The sequence below is a fragment of the Corvus cornix genome, chromosome 2, assembly GCF_000738735.6.
Source record: "Corvus cornix cornix isolate S_Up_H32 chromosome 2, ASM73873v5, whole genome shotgun sequence".
NCBI classification, from domain to species: Eukaryota; Metazoa; Chordata; class Aves; order Passeriformes; family Corvidae; genus Corvus; species Corvus cornix.
In genome coordinates, this window is record NC_046333.1 from 140,731,869 (window position 1) to 140,748,291 (window position 16,423).

At 40.1% G+C, this 16,423-nt stretch overlaps 1 protein-coding gene across 1 annotated transcript in view; it reads right to left on the reverse strand.

The window, feature by feature from the left end:
- The window catches only part of SAMD12 (sterile alpha motif domain containing 12), a 179,424-nt gene that overhangs the window by 95,578 nt on the left and 67,423 nt on the right, over positions 1-16,423 (reverse strand). The gene's annotated exons all lie outside the window — the stretch shown is intronic.

Below are 16,423 nucleotides of genomic sequence, written 5' to 3' on the forward strand. Positions count from 1 at the left end.
TCCAAATCCCTCTCAACAGCAAACTATCACAGCAAAATTGGAAAAAAATCCCCAGAGATTTCTATCAATTATATCTAAATCATTCCTGAAAAATATTTTGTCCGACTATAAAAAGACACATGCCCAAGTATAAGGAGCCTACGGTCTTTCCAGGCATTCACTCCCAGTTTGTGACTTATCTTTAGTATTACATTAATGTTGAAACACAGTCCCAGGCAGATTGTAGATGTTAAAAAAATCAAACAATCTACATTCTACCAATTTTGCTAGTGGAACTCTGACTCCATCTTTTGGGCATGGCTGTGCTATAAATAAACAGGAGCAAGGCTGTACACTAGCTGAGCAAACACTACGGAAGTATTTGGACCAAGCAGAGAACCAAGGCATCAAGCAGAATTTTACCCTAGGAAGAAAACCAAAACTTACTTTCTTTGGTCTTCACCACTGGTGTGAGGGAGTACAGGGAGGAATGTCTTGCAGCCCTCTACTGACTCTTGATTCCCACTACACACATTTGCTATCTAAAGGTGCCCTGGCCAATACCAACAAATCAAACTGGAGTTGCATTGATGCTTCCTTGAAAATTACATGTTTGGTTCACTTTTTTAAACAGCTTCAACTTTTTACCTCCTCTAGTTTTTAATTGTTAAAAATCCCTTCTTTGACTTCTCAGGCCTTATTCTGAAACCAGAAGATAGCAAAGAGCAAGTCATTCCCTCTGCAACACAGCAACCTCTGTGCTGCCATTACTGTGGCTTTTGGATGAATGGTACAATTTAGCTCATCAGAAAGTGTTACTCAACACAGCAAAATAAGGCCCTTATTCCATCTCTTCCTTACAAAATAGCAAGGAGTACAGAATTTTTATAATTATTTTAATTAAAAAAATTAAGATAAATGCCAAAAATTTAAAGGGGCACAGAATATCTGCCCCAAACCAAGGAGTTAGCATCACGCCTTTCACAAACTGCTAGATTTCACTCACAAGAAGTTCCATAGGATCTTGATATGATGCAATGCAAAATACTGGGATATTACTATTAATAAAGTATAATGTTATTGATCAGACAAAAATGACAGCATTCATAGATTTTCTGCCCTTCTGTGTCTCTCAAACCCTACACGATACAGAGGATGACCTTTGATTAGGAAACCTTTCTTTGAAATCGCAAGCAAGAAGAATTCTAAGGGTTAATGCAATAACAAACTATGGAAATTAAGTCTCTTGCAGATCAATGCCAGCTGTCCAATTCCCCTGGTGATAAAGGCAGCAATAATGACTTCAATTTTTATATTGTCTTATCACACTAAAACATCTTAAAGCAATTTATAAAGGACGTACAACAGTTCAAGAGTATGGTCTGTACTGTCAAATTAGCAACTGAAAGCAAATAAAAATACAAGACACCAGTTTAAAGAGTGCCAACACGTGTCATCTTAGGGCAGGGAGTCAGCAACAGTAATCTGAAAGACAGACAGAGGCCATGCATGTCATCCAGTGGCCTCCACCTCTTTTTGGCCATGGATATAGTCATTACTCTTTCCTTCCTCCGGGCAACTCTTTAGCTCATATTCAGTTTTTCTACCCCAGCCACTGCCTTTGGAAGTTGAGTGTGCACAAAACAGAGATGTCTCTTTTCAGCTCTTGGCATGTCAGTTCCTTTGTGGCTTAGGCTCCAAGCATGATGCTATTGACTCATACTATCTATAGCAGCTTGCACAGTTTGCCTTAAATTAACTCTTTCTTGCACCAAATCCAAAGTGACATGCTGTGGCAGTGATGAGGTGAGAAAGCAAACATCCAAATGCAGCATTTCAAGAATGCAGTAAGTGACCCGAATATGAAAATTCAATCCTCCCCATACCTTCTTCCCCTTCGACACTTAAAACAACAACATCCAAGACAGAACTGGAATAATTTTCATTCTGATACTAATCATGCCTTTGAAATTATATTTTTAGCGCCTGGACCAGTCACTAAAGCCAATTAGTCACTAAGGCCAAGATCTGACAATCAGCTAATGATTTTGGATACTTCCCTGTCTTGCTTCCTGTATTATGCATATCTGAAAGAGTAATCATTTCGTGCTAAGAGCTCTGTGTTATTGAACATCAAAACCAACTGTCCAGAGAATTTGTGGAGTCTCTCTCTTTGGAAGCATTCAAAACCTGTTTGACAAGGTCCTGAGCTGTACTGTCCCTGCTTTGAGTAGATAATTGCCAGAGGTGCCTTCCAACATCCTCTGTTCTGTGAAATAACTTGCATGAAGGATCTTAATCTAAAGATCTATTTTCTTTAAAAAAACTAAGCTTAACAAAGGAAATTAATAAGAATACACAAAAGATGGTCATTTTATCAAGCAACATGGTTTAAACAGAGACCAGCTATACAGTAAAAATTGGGGGTAGATTTTTAATTTTCAGAGAGTGCAGATATATTATCAAAAGCAGAATGTGACAAAAGCAACATTTTCTAAAAGCATACACTGATCTTTTCTAAGACACAAGTAGAATGAACTTAACTACCATTGCAGGAAAATTTCCCAACACTACAGAACAGGCACAACCTCTTAGATGTAGGAGCTACCTGCCTAGAAGAGAACAGGACATTTTTTTCAAAAGCACCTAACCCAACAGAACCATAAAGGTCCCAGTGACAAACACCTAGGCCTTGTTCAAGCTAGTTGCAAGGCTGGAAATCAAATGTTTTAAACAAAACTCCACAACTCCCTCAGTATCTGTACACATCTTTTAGCACCTAAACCCCAGCCCTCTCATACTCAGGGGAGATCAGCCATGGAATGTTCTGAGACACCCTGAGGGCAAACACAAAATATAAACTACTTTCCAGCTTAATAATAGATTGATGGCCTAATTCTTTTTAATATAACTTAGCTGCTGCAGATCTCATTTGATCAAGCTGGGATTAGATGAACATTTGAATGGAGGGAGAAACATTGCATGCCACAGAACATTAGCATGAGTATAAGCATTGGTCCAATGAGGCTGGCATTGGCCCTTGAGCAAGGAAAGCGGCACAGACTGCTCTACCTAATCAGAAATGCTCAGACCTCCCTGCACTGGTGTATCCTACTGCTCTTTCCCCCACTGCAAGTTCAGAGACACGGAGGGATACCTCGCAAGAAGCCTTGAAAGAACACTTGTGACACAGGCAAATGGACAGGTGAGAAAAGGCTTATTAAACGTGTACAAAGAACTTAAGAAATCCAGGGAAATGAGCAGATAGCTAGTAAGAGGCTGATATGACACAAAACCCTGAAGAAAAGTATGAGTAATTTAAAGCTGATGAAAATGATAAACCACTAGTGGGAACAAATGATGGTGTGAAATATGGCCAAGAGAGGTGACCTTGTCTTCTGAGTACAATATAAAAGGTATACCTGATTATCAAGACAAGATGTTCAGTTTACTTATCAGCAAAACCTGAAAAAACATGAAAATGAGATTCACTAAGCCCCTAGATTATGCAAGATGAAAAATTTATCAAGTTTATACTTAAATGCTGCAAATGCCGTTTTATTCTTAGTTAATGGATTATAGTGTGCTTATCTAGTTTTTTAAACGTGGTGCTTTTGTGTTTACTTGAAATAGTCTGGTCACAGCTTTCCTCTTGCTTATACAGGCTGATTGTTGGCTTCTCTTGACTTCAGTGCTTAAAAACAAGCCTCCTTGGACACATCACGTAAGAAATTTCCATGACAGAGACACAGACATAAATATCATTGTTCAGGTGCTGGTGAGACACAGGTATAAAACACTCATCATATACTCAAGAAAGAATGCAAACAAGAACAGGCAGAAGGAAGGTATGATTTCATAGTGAGGAATGGCAAAATTATGAGAGGAGGCGAGAAAAAGAACAGTCACCTACAGAATGAGAATGGCCTTATGATGGCAGTGGAGGGAGATGAACACTGGGAAAAGAGAAGAACTATTAAACTAGGGAACTGATTTGAAAAGAGAACAAATGGATATGAATAAAATTGAGGACACTGAGTTCACAGATTATTTTTTAAAAGAAACAGCACAAACCAGAAATCAATCCAGTTTTCAGAGCAAACTTGGTATGACTTCATGATGCTTTTCTGGATAATCTATCAGATCTTCTACGGTCCTACATTTTCTGCTTTTCCCATGAGAATTTAAGAGCCCGTCTCTCCTTCTCATGCCTGTCTCATCACTAGTCAACCAGACACATCACCCACTTTGTCAACAATGCTTTGTGGTAAATCTACAGCTTTTCTTGCAAAAGCATTTAGAACTGATTTGTCTTACTAATCATTTTAGCCCTAAGACTAATGCAGACTCTTGGTAAACTGCAGCTTGCATTACCATCCTCTTTGTCCCCCTTCAGATATCTAATATGTCACTAATCAGGGAAGAATTACTTGCTTTAAAAGTAAAAATGGATTCATTTTTCATCAGACTCACCATGGCAGAAAACACCTTACTGATCTACCTGCTAGCATAAGGGCAGCTGCCAGCCTAGGCAAAGGAGATTAGCTCCCAAAATTGCTATTGGCATGTGCCTGGTACTTCTGATCCGACGAACAAATCTCAGATGGGGACCAGCTTAAACAGATAGGAAACACAAGGGATACTGGTAAAGAAATAAAGAAGAAGGAACAACAGTCTCAAATGATAGGGACCAGGAGGAGCAAAACCTTTAAGGATATTAAACATCTCCAACTGAGGAAGTTCTCCAACATCTGAGCCAGCGTTCTTTTGCTTTCTCATCCTGTTAACAAAAGCAGTAAACCTCCATGAGGCCATAGGAATTACCTTCTGGTAAAAAACATGAATGGAAGAAGCCTATGACTCCAGTACTCCAGTATGTCTCCAGTGGAAGCATAGGAAGGCTCATGTATCAATCTGCTCTTGTATCAAATTAGCTTTGGATAGGCTTTTATTTGTTAGCACCATCAAAGACAATTCTCTGTCTCTTTCTCATTCATTATTTGCTGGATCTGGATGAGACCTGCTCTATAATACAGTTTCTCAAAGAAAACACTGTCCTACTGGTCAATACATGTCCGATCAAACCCAAAACAGCAGCTATGTAAACAAAGGCACTTTCTGAATAGTATCTGTATCCCTTGTCTCAACATCATGTCTGTTTATAGTTCTGACAAGAGGAAGCCATGACCAATTTTACTTCTGCCAATAAATCTACAGTAAAACAAGCTTATTTCCATAAAACCCCTCTCAGGTCACAGTTTTCTTGCACCATCCTGTTCTTCCTCCACACTTCGGAACCACAAGCATGAACAGAATATGAAAGAAAAGTAACTCAACAGAATCTTTAACTTAGCTGCATTATCAAATATAATACTAGTAACAAACAAAACATGGCTTTGTTTCTAAATTTATTTCTGACAAACTTATTAAGATGTCAGTGTTGCATCTGTGAAGCTATTTAACTCAGATTATTTCGTTTGGTGTAACTTCCTCTCACCTGAGTGCTGCCTTTCGCAACTTCCTCTATATTCCATCATATACCACTGTCATTTTCTATTCTCTTAATTCTGATACAGTTCTTTGAGCTATGTATCTCTCCTGTTCAACGATGGTCTCTGAAATTTCAAGTCAGGAGATATCTTTCTGACACTCAGTTTTCCTTGGCTCTTTACAAGGATGCCTCTCAGCTAGCTACTCCCAGCTGCTTCTCCCCAGGCCACTATCTTTGAGGCTCCTATGCCCTTTACACAGGCTCAAGCATGTCCAACAGCTCAGTCACAACCGTGTTGGATTTATTCTACCGAACAAAACTAAAAAACCTGCAGTAATGGTGAAGTCATGTAAAAATACTGAAAGATAGTGAGTTAACAGAGCATGGATCTGGAATATTCAATTTAGGAACTGCAATTTAAAATTATGCTTATTTGTCCCTGGTAGATACTTCTAGCCAAGTAACTCAAAAGAGTCCAGGTACCTTGAAAATTAATGCTGAAGACAAAAATCCCTCTCCAGAAGTGAAATTCTCCTGACACCCAACTCCTCCCACAAATAAAGCAAGCAATTCCTGCTCCTTGACTTACCCACACATTTCCAAGGAAGTATTCAACTGCATACTTTGTGTGGGAGCACCATGCATCCTTATATTATAGAATCGTTTAGGTTGGAAAAGACCTCTCAGATCAACCGTTAACCCAGCACTAAACCATGCCCTAAGAGACACAGCCACATGCCTTTTAAATACCTCCAGGGATGGTGACTCCACTACTTCCCTAGGCAGCCTATTCCAGTGCTTGAGAAACCTTTTTGGGAAGAAATTTTTCCTAATATCCAATATAAACCTTCGCTGGTAGGGTTGTTGTGACCCATGTGCAGGACCTGGCACTTCGCCTTCTTGAACCATACACTTGGGCTTGGACCATCAATCCAGCCCGTCCAGATCTCTTTATAGAGCCTTCCTGTCCTCCAGCAGATCAACACTCCCACCCAGCTTGGTGCTGTCTGCAAACCTACTGAGAATGTCCTCAATCCTTTCGTCCAGATCATCAATAAAGGTATGAAACAGACTTGCTACAGATACATAAGAGCCCTAGTTATAAAATTTTGAATTAATTACTCTAGTGTCTAATGATTTACAGATACATTCAAAAACATTTTTATTCTAAGACAACATTAGAATACAAATCTCAATACAGAGAAGGGAAAGGGTTAATGAGAGACTGTGTATCATGATTACTGGAAGGGGTTCAGTTGGTAATTTACTGTACTGATGGGAACTATATTGATTTCTTACAAGTCTTGAGTAAAAGACTGTTAGATGGTCCTGTTTTTCAGATGAACATATTCAGCACCTGATGATTTTAATAGGAGGAAATAGTGATAACTTGAATTCCCTTCTGAAATATAAATTCAGGCACAAATCATATTACAGCACTTTTCAAGCGTACCGTAAAATGTGAGACAACCATTTTTAGTGCTCTCAGGAAGGACACAATAGGATCCACAAAGTAAATTAAGGATAAATGTAATCCTTTAGCAGGCAGTCTATAAATCCACATTGTTTGTTGTCTATACATCTGCCAACCTACTTCCTGGACATACAAAATTATATATTATCTACAGCTATATATAAAGATAATACAGACGTGTAATAATGAGCTTTTATTATATTGCACATCATATTTTTTAAGAAAAAACCCCAGGACTATTGTTTGTTGGTACCTGTGTGCTAGATTTATGGTCCCCCTATTCAAATAAACATACTCAAGGTCTTTCCTGTTCGTGATGGAGTGAGTGAATCTCTCAACACCCTTGAGTTTGTTCACCATCAGCAGGACATGCAGTTCTTCAATTTCTAGTTAATATAGTGTTGCTCCCTGTGCAACACATTATGCATTATATATCCCATTTCTTTATTAATTTGAAAAAAAACTCACATTAGATCTTACTTGCTGGCAAGAGTCTTGTTAATTTATTCAAGAGTAAACATACATTCATATATTATAATGCACAGCTTCTACACAGAACAGATTTGGAAAGGGAAAGACAATTTAGAAAGCATTAGAATTGACTGAAGTCTTTAAAGCAAACTAAAACAAGAACCTTTTCTGTAACTCCTAATGGTGGACCTTACAAAAATCATATTTCTTGCAGAAAAAAGGGATCATTTATTACCACAAGAAAAATAACCACACAAACACGCATACCAAAAGACCCCAACACTCATTCTTGAAGTGACCAACCCAAGTGGAACTGGGAAATCCCTGAAATCACACTGAAGACAATCCATTTATAAGCAAAATCTTCCACTGTTTTCAAGCATTGGGTCTGGCTGAGGCAGAGCTCATTTTCTCCTCAGCAGCCCTCAGAGCCTGTGCTTTGTAGCAGTAGCTGGGAAGCCACTGAGAACACACAGGTTTTGGCTACTGCTGAGCAGTGCCCCCACAGCATCCAGGCTGCCTTTCCAACATTTGCCCCCACGCCAGCAGGCTTGGGATGTGCAAAATCTTGGGAGAGGACATAGCCAGGACAGCTGACACAAACTGAGCAAAGTGATATTCCATTCCACATGACATATGCTCAGATATAAAAGCTAAGAAATAGGAAGAGGAAGGGAGGACATTCATTATTTTACAATGTTAGCCTCCCAGAGAAACCACTACATGTGCTGAAGTCCTGCTTCCCAGGAAGTGGCCAGACATCACTTCCTAATGGGAAGTAGAGAATAAAATCTTAAGAGTTTTTCCTCTGCTTGAGCATCACATTTTAGTAAACTGCCTGTATCTCAGCCTACGAGGTTTTTTCCATCTTACTTGCTTCCCCCGCCCTGCTGAGGAGAGGAGTGACAGAGAGGCTTGGGGGACACCTGGTGTCAAGTGAAGATCAACCCACCACAGTCATGCCTTGGAAGGAGATCTTGGGGGCCATCTGACTCATTCTGCTGGGGAAAGCCATTCCCTCTTCCTCCTCATTACTCTAACTGCCATACAGCATTTAGGCAAAAACCTACACAAAGAAGAAGTATTCGAAGCATGTTTAATTCATTTTCTGAGTTTCTTTTAATGCCAAACCCGTGGGAAGCAAGGAGGACCGATATAATGTGCACAGACAGCTTACTGTACTGCATTGCGGAAGGTCTGTGGGCCATCAAAGCTCCAGCACACCAGAATTTGAGAACTAACATTTTCTAATAAGATTTTCAAATCACTGCTTTGTTTAAAAGAAAAAGAGAAAAATTAAAATTTTATTAAATATTAAAATAAGTTTTCATATCCCAATGCTGAGGTACATACAGTATTAAAACACTTCCCAGTCTGTATCCCTAACTCCCTCCTGTTCCACATTATCTCCAAGCAGCTTTCAGTGATGCTTTCTTCCACACCCATACCAGCTTCATCCTTCATTTTTTTAATAAAAAATTAAATTGAGAAAGGTTTTGTGTTAATATTCATGAAGTTAATAATTCATACTAATAAAAATGGAAAATTAAAAGCAACATGCTCATAGGTTAAGCACTGTAGACTGCTTCGACTCACCTCAAGGAGGAACCTGCCACATCTATCCAGATGCATGTTTTGCTCTAGCATTTCTCTTTGTGGGCTTTTAATTAGAAGCCTGGCACCTGTCAAGCTGCACACACCACCTCTGATGGGCCTTGAACTTACTGTCTATGCTGCCCATTTTATAACCAAGAGAAAGATAATTTTCCTGTTGTAGAAGTTACCTCTACTCAATTATATGCACAGTCTTGCAGACACAGGCACTAATCTGTTGCTGCATTGCTGGCTCAGTAGTACACCAAACTTTGCAGAACTCCTTTGCATTTCTTCCAGCCTTTATTACAGTAGCTGTGAGGAGAATCAGGACATAAGGATTTTATTCTGCTGGTTTATTCCTCCTATTTAATAGTTACACTTGACCTGTATAACACTGTGAGACAACAGTCATTTTGGATCAGAAAAAAACCAGATACCTAAGCAACAAATTATTGTATGCAACTCATCCCTATAACATAATCCAGACCTTATTTTTTTTTAATTCTGTCCTCTGTACCACAAATATTTTGCTCAACAATAACAATAATATTAATAATAATGATGCAACTCTGATGTGCAGGAGTCTTACCAGAGGCAGCAGCCTAGCACTGTGGCCCAGATGGAACGTGCAGCCCAGCCCCTGGCTCTAGCTTTGGGTCTCATTCTCCCAAGCAAAAATAAAAGCTCATTTTCCACTACAAAGTGCAGGAAAATGTTGTGTGACCTTTTTTATAAAAATAACTGCTATAGCTAGGAGCAAGGGAGCTCTTCCAAAAAGAGGGAGACAGGTCATCTTCAAACTACCAGTGGAACGTGCTGTGAGGCCCAGTTCCTGCTCCAGGCCAGGGGGCTGGCCCCCAGTTCTGCCAAGCTGAGGCTGCACTGACCTTGCTGTGATACACTTGGGAATCTGTATGCAGGGTGCAAGGGCTCCAACCTCTGTCAACTTCCAGCCTCTTTCCAAGACCAGACACAGAGAACCCACTCCAGCCCTCCCTTTCCTACGTGCTAGGGAAAGGGCCAACTGCCCAGGTGGATAGTTTGGAGGCAGGATTTGAAAGCCATCAGCTTGAAGGGGAAACCAGACTTATTTTCCTTTCTGCTTTTCTGCTCACATTGGGACCATTTTGGGCATGCATAAAGAATCAACTGCAGGCACTGAGGTAAATCATGGCTAAAATAAAAAGGGAAATGGGATGATCAGGTGCCTCCAGGCTTTTTCAGAAACCACACAAGGGACTGTTCTGGATGATAATTTAGGAGTTCACTTTTCAATCCAGAGCATCACACCTAGGTCCTGAGTTAGGCATAATGGGATCTGTGTGTGTCACTCACTCTGGCTGTTCAGCAGCAGATGTCTAAAAAAGAGCTTGGGACAAAATACTCTCTCATTCTCAAAAAGCTTGTAATTTAGCAACTAATTAACAAAACCAGAGTTGGCTAATTTTAGCTACAGCTGAGCCTAAGGTCAGTGGATGGCTTCCAGTGACTATAGCAATACTTGGAGCTGCTTGTGAGAGGAATCTCACCAACATTTTAAAATGGCAGAATAATTCTGCCATTTCCAATGTGATTTGATTTAGCAGGAAGGGGCAAAACAAGAAAGAAGTGCTGCAAGGTAAATCAAACTAATTAAAATGAGACACTCATTAAATGATGAGGCTAATTCACAATCAGAGCCACCTAGCAGTGAAATGGGTGATTCTCAGGTCCTTATGGTCTTGAAATGGAGGTTTTGGAAGAGACTGCTCAGAGGAGCTGAGGTTATTGGGGTCTGCACAAGAGGGAGGCAGCAGTACTGGAGGGCTCTTTATCTCTGCATTAGATCTAACATTCAAAAAGGCCTTGGGAAAAAAGTGTGTGACAGAGTAAAAGGAAGAAAAGGAAATTCATATAAATCAAAAAAAGTATCAGTAAACTCCCAAACCTCAGGTAATACGGGGTGATTTTTTGCTTTATATTAAATTGTCTTTCTGATAGCTTCAGTGGGTTTTCTTTCTACTATAAACTAAATTTTTCCTTTCAGAGAGAACAGCAAACATTAAATCACTGTATTATGTATGAATCTTCAGTTACACCTTGTTTTTAAGAAAGAGTAGATGGAGAGGACACATTTGAATGCATGACATGATCCACCTTTAAGTCTTTCTTTAAAGAGGCACTGAGTTGAACAAACACTAATCAACCAATAAAATCAGATTAGAGAAAAAGCAACAACTGTGGCTAGTGAACGTATTATAACCCTTATCGACAATTTGCCTGTAGTAATTTATATAGAGGAGAAGACTGGAAACTATCATCATGGAAATTTCCTGCAGTAATACTGCAGACTAACCCTCTAAGCAGACCCAAAGGGCAGATGTCACTGTTGAAGCACAGTGCTTTTACCCACAGAATAGCATTAGGAACCAGTGATACAGTGGTTAAGTGCAAGGTGAGACACTTTACTGATGCAAGAGGGACTATTCTGACAGGTTGAATGAAGATGCTTTCACTCATATCAGAGCTCAGACACAAATATGCAAAATCATTTTTCCACTGGTTTATACACACACATACAAAGAAGACAGAGAAGAAAAACATTTTCAGCCTGGCAAAACTTTTCTAAACCACAAGAGTCTAGAGAATGTTTTCTGAGTACTAGCACTGAGCCACAAATTGAATCCTCAGTCAAGTACTAAATTGTTTATCTTCATCTCCATTCATTACCTTGCACTCAGTCTTCAACACAAAGGCCAAATCATTTTAGGGTTAGTTTCAAATGTGATTTTGGTTATGCACAAAACACAATTTCTTGTTTCTATGTGATAAATAAATATTTGGGCTTAACTCTCTTTCCTGGGTTGTAGACACATGTCTTATGAAACTCCAGCAAGTAACAATGTTCACATAGCAAGAGCTGAATAGCAGCAGTACAAACCAAAAAAAGTGACAACAGATACTCAAAAATTATTTACTTCATCTTCCAGATTTAAATTCTAAATCAAATATCCAGATATGTAAATACTCTTCCCTCAATTCACTTATATTTTTTTGTAATGTTCTCCTTTGAGTCATCTTTGTCATACACGTTTTGCTTGGTTTTCCTCACAATTTTTTTTCTGTTTTCTTCCCACTGGAACAAATTCTTTTTTCCAGTTTTCTCACACTGCAAAGCTTCCCTGGTTAAGCCATATGTGAGCACTGACAGTATGAATTCCTGTCAATACCGCTGAATTAAATCAGCTGGATGGTAAGTAGGATCACAGCTGTCTATAGATTGAAGTATCAATTACAAATTCTGCAGCACAGTTGCATAAGAAGCTGATCTAAATCAAGTTATTTCCAGTCTGCTCCCAAGCAATTTTCTGATGATCTTTGAAGATGGGCAAGCCAAGATTCTTTCTGCAACATACAGCAAGGCATGGGCACTCCCAGACATGGCCTCAAGACCTTGTATCTGCTCTCAGCAGCCATGTCCTACTTAAACAGTAAGGATGAGATCACATAAGATCTATTCCTAACGGTGTAAGAAACATTTTTGTTATTCAGTGAGCAAGAAAAGACCTGGGATCCTGGTGAATATCAAGCTGAATGTAAGCCAGCAATGTGCCCTTTCAGCAAAGAAGGTAAGCAGCTTCCTGGGCTGCAGGAGGACAGCATTTCCAGCAGGTCAGAGGAGGTGATCCTTTGCTTCTACTTGACCCTGGTGAGGGTGAGGCCACATCTAGAATACTGTGTCCTGTTCTGAAATCCCCAGTACAAGAGAGACATAGACATATTGGAGCAAGTCCAACAAAGGACCACAAAGATGATTAATAGATTGGGGCATCTGTAAGTTAAGGAAAGGCTGAGAGAGTTGATATTGCTCAGCCAGGAGAAGAGAAGGCTCAAGGGGAGCTTTCCAACATGTGTAAACACCTGACATAAGGAATAAAGAGACAATGGCCACAAACTGAAACACAGGAAATTCCATTTAAATGTAGAGAACCTTTTTTGAGTGTGCTCAAACACTGGAACAAATGTTCAGAAAAGTTGCTGAGTTTCTATTCTTGGAGATACAACTCCAAGGACACAGGAGGCAGGACACAGCCCTGGACAATCTGCTCTAGAGGCCCCTGCTTTGAGCAGGAGGTTGGACAAGATAACCTCCAGAGGTGCCTTCTAACCACAGTGACTATGATTCTATTCCATGAAGGTACAGAGCTGCAAACCAGGCTGCCTGAACTTCAGGCAAGGTCACAACTAGCAGGTACTGAATACAAGAGTCTTACATAATTTGTATATGGATGTATTCAATTGAAATGCGCAAACCAAGGAGTCAGGTGCAAACATACCTACCTACATGGAACCTCCCTCAAAATTGTTTAGATACAAGTGTACACCACCTGCAGTATCCCTCAGCAGCAGCAGCATCCAGACATTTGATTTCTCTAAAGAAAATGCTATAAGTAGCAAGGTTACAAAGGCAGAAGGATGGCAGCTATTAGGCTTGTAATGAGGGATTTTTCAGCCCTTTGAAGCTCACCTGATGTCACACATTCTGAAATGAGGACTGCATCTGGTTCCAAGAACATCCACTCTCTACTGCTGTCCACTCCATTAAATTAACCAGTGCCACCAAGGTCCAGCTGCTGTAACTCAGTTGTACTATCAAATCACCCCTGAGATTTCATGAGATGATACTGGCCTGGGCTACTCAACAGTTCCTCAGAAACTTCCAGGTATACTTCAGGAATGAGCAGAGACTGGGGGCTATTTCCCACAGGTGGCATGAACACAGTCACCCTGTCCTTTGGAGTAAGAACCCCTAGCAGCATGGGCACGAGTTGTCATAACTCCTTACTAACTAGCCTCAGTGTCAAATGATGTTTGAGGAAACATCACTGACATCAACATGGCAACATTATGGAGCCAGAAGTTCTTTTGGCAAAACCCCACCAGCTCTACTAACATAGTACATCTGCTGCATAAGGGTTTGTTCAATCTAAAAAGACAAGAAGACTTCCAGAATTCATTCACTCTTTCTGAAAAGTAAAAGCATAAGCTGGTTTCTCAGAAATCAGAGGAGAGACAAAATTATTTCCGTCCTCATGAATTCTATGTGTCCATTGGCACAAGCCAGAGAAGCTGGAAAGGATTTCCTCTGCTGTTTCTAACCTGTTCTACACTTCTAAATGACTTGGTTCTCTCAACAGGGAAAATGATGAAAAGCAATGGGAAAGAGATGTCTGGTTAAATTTTTAATGACTATGGCAATTCTATGTAGATTTAAGTTTCACTTCTAGGCATTTTAAGGATTCTGCTGGCTTTAGGCCATGTCTCAGGTCTTACTTGTGAGAAAGTTGTTCCAACATTTTCAAATACAGGAAATGAGAAGGAGAAAGAGAAGAGGTGTAAATGACTGGGATACTGTGTTTGAGGAAAGCAACACATTTCTCCAAGGAATGGTGCTTCTGCAAAGTCCTGGAAGAGACAATGTGTGAAAAAGAGCCCAAAAAGCAGTAATGTCAAGTCCAATTTTGGATTACTTCTGAAGGGCAACATGCTGCATATCACATTGCACTAGTCAGAACAGCCGTCAAGGATTTTTACACATATATTCTGCCTGATTCACAGGGACCATTAATTATAGGTGTAGGATATGCCTGTGTCAGTTCACTTGTAATTCTTGGAACACCTTTAATGTCTTCTGCAATCCTGACCTCTAAGCCAGTACTGTTTCTCAAGCACTGTCAGGACACATGGAAAAAATGCTATTGGTTTCCTCCCACCCGCAAGCACAATTAGACCACTGGCACAGTCTCCACAGGAACAGCTTTACAGCAAGGGCAATAAAAGATCTGAGAAAGGAAGACTAATAAAAAGCTGTTACTTCTAGAGATAGGCACCAGGTTTTGGTCTCTACCCAAGCACAGTAACTAACGGGATATCGTTCCAGACTTGGGATAAACACTATGTGATCAAAGTAAATCACATTCTACAACTCCGCAGACAAACACCTTTGTCAGAGTAACTTCCCCAGTACTGGAAAGCACCTCCTCTTTGCTAGCCAAGAGCCTCTTGCTGTTACAGAGTGGCTGGGTAGCAGCAGAGTTGCTACAGGACTGCTGTAAGAGACAAGAAAACTACTCTGCTGTCACAAAAGTGGTCAACACAAAGACAGCTCTTAATGGTTTGTTCTGTCAGTGTTCCCAAATGGTACAAAGCTGTTAAAAAGAAACACTGCCACTTCCCACTCTAAGTTTTTAGATTCACCACAGATAATTTCATCAAGCTTTAAAGCACCACTCTTACCACTGCAAAAAGTTTACCTGGAGAAGTGATGAAAGAAGTTAAAAAGTACCACAATGCCGGGACTTTAGAAAGGTCCTGACTTACACCCACAGACATGCTGACAAGAACATTTACATCTACAGAGAGAGGAGCATCTCCTGAGATGAGTCTGAACTTGCAGCATTTTGGGACTGCCAGGCATTCAATGCACTCCCCAAGTTTGCAAAACCCTTCACTGAACCCTTGTCCAGAAAAGAGAATCAATTCAAGTCTGCCTTAAGAAGTCCCAGAACAATCAGGGAAAATGGCTTTTTTAGAGAGCAGCTAACCAGGCTCTTAACATAGAAATGTTTCTTGCTATGACTGACTTCTACAATGTAATCAAGAGTTTTCTGAAAGCAAGAGAGACCTGCACTTCAACATGCAGTATCAGATCATCTCAGTTACAAGAAACCACCACTATGAAATGAAGTGATTTTAAAAAGAGAGAGAGAAGGACTCCTATTTCAAATCCAGAAGGGGTTAATGGGAAATCCATGTTCTTAGATAAGAAATTTTTTTTGTGTGATAAAGTAAAATGTTGCTCCATATACACTGTTGTGGTTTAACCCCAGCTGGCAGCTCAGCACCACGCAGCCATGGGATGGCAAGAATGAGGGAAGGAAAAAGCCTTGTAGGTTGAGACAAGAACAGTTTAATAACTGAAATTAAGTAAAATATAATAATACTGATGATAGCAAAATATACTACTACTACTACTACTAATTGTAATGGGAAAAAAATAAAACCCAGGAAAACAGGTGATGCTCAGTACAGTTGCTCACCACTCACAGACCAACGCCCACCTCATTCCCTAGCAGCCACTGACCCCTCCTGGCCAATTTCCCATGTTTATATACTGGGCATGATGTTTTATGGTATGGAAGGAATATCCCTATAGCCAGTTCATGGCTGTTCTGGCCATGCTCCCTCCCATCTTCTTGTGCAGATCCTCAGGGACAGAGCTTGAGACACTCGAAAGTCCTTGACCTGGGGCAAGCATTGCAAGGCAACAACCAAAACACCAGTGTGTTACAACATTACCCTCATAGTGAAACCAAATCACAGCAATGTACCAGTGACTAAAAAGAAAACAAACTTTGTCCCAGCCAAAACCA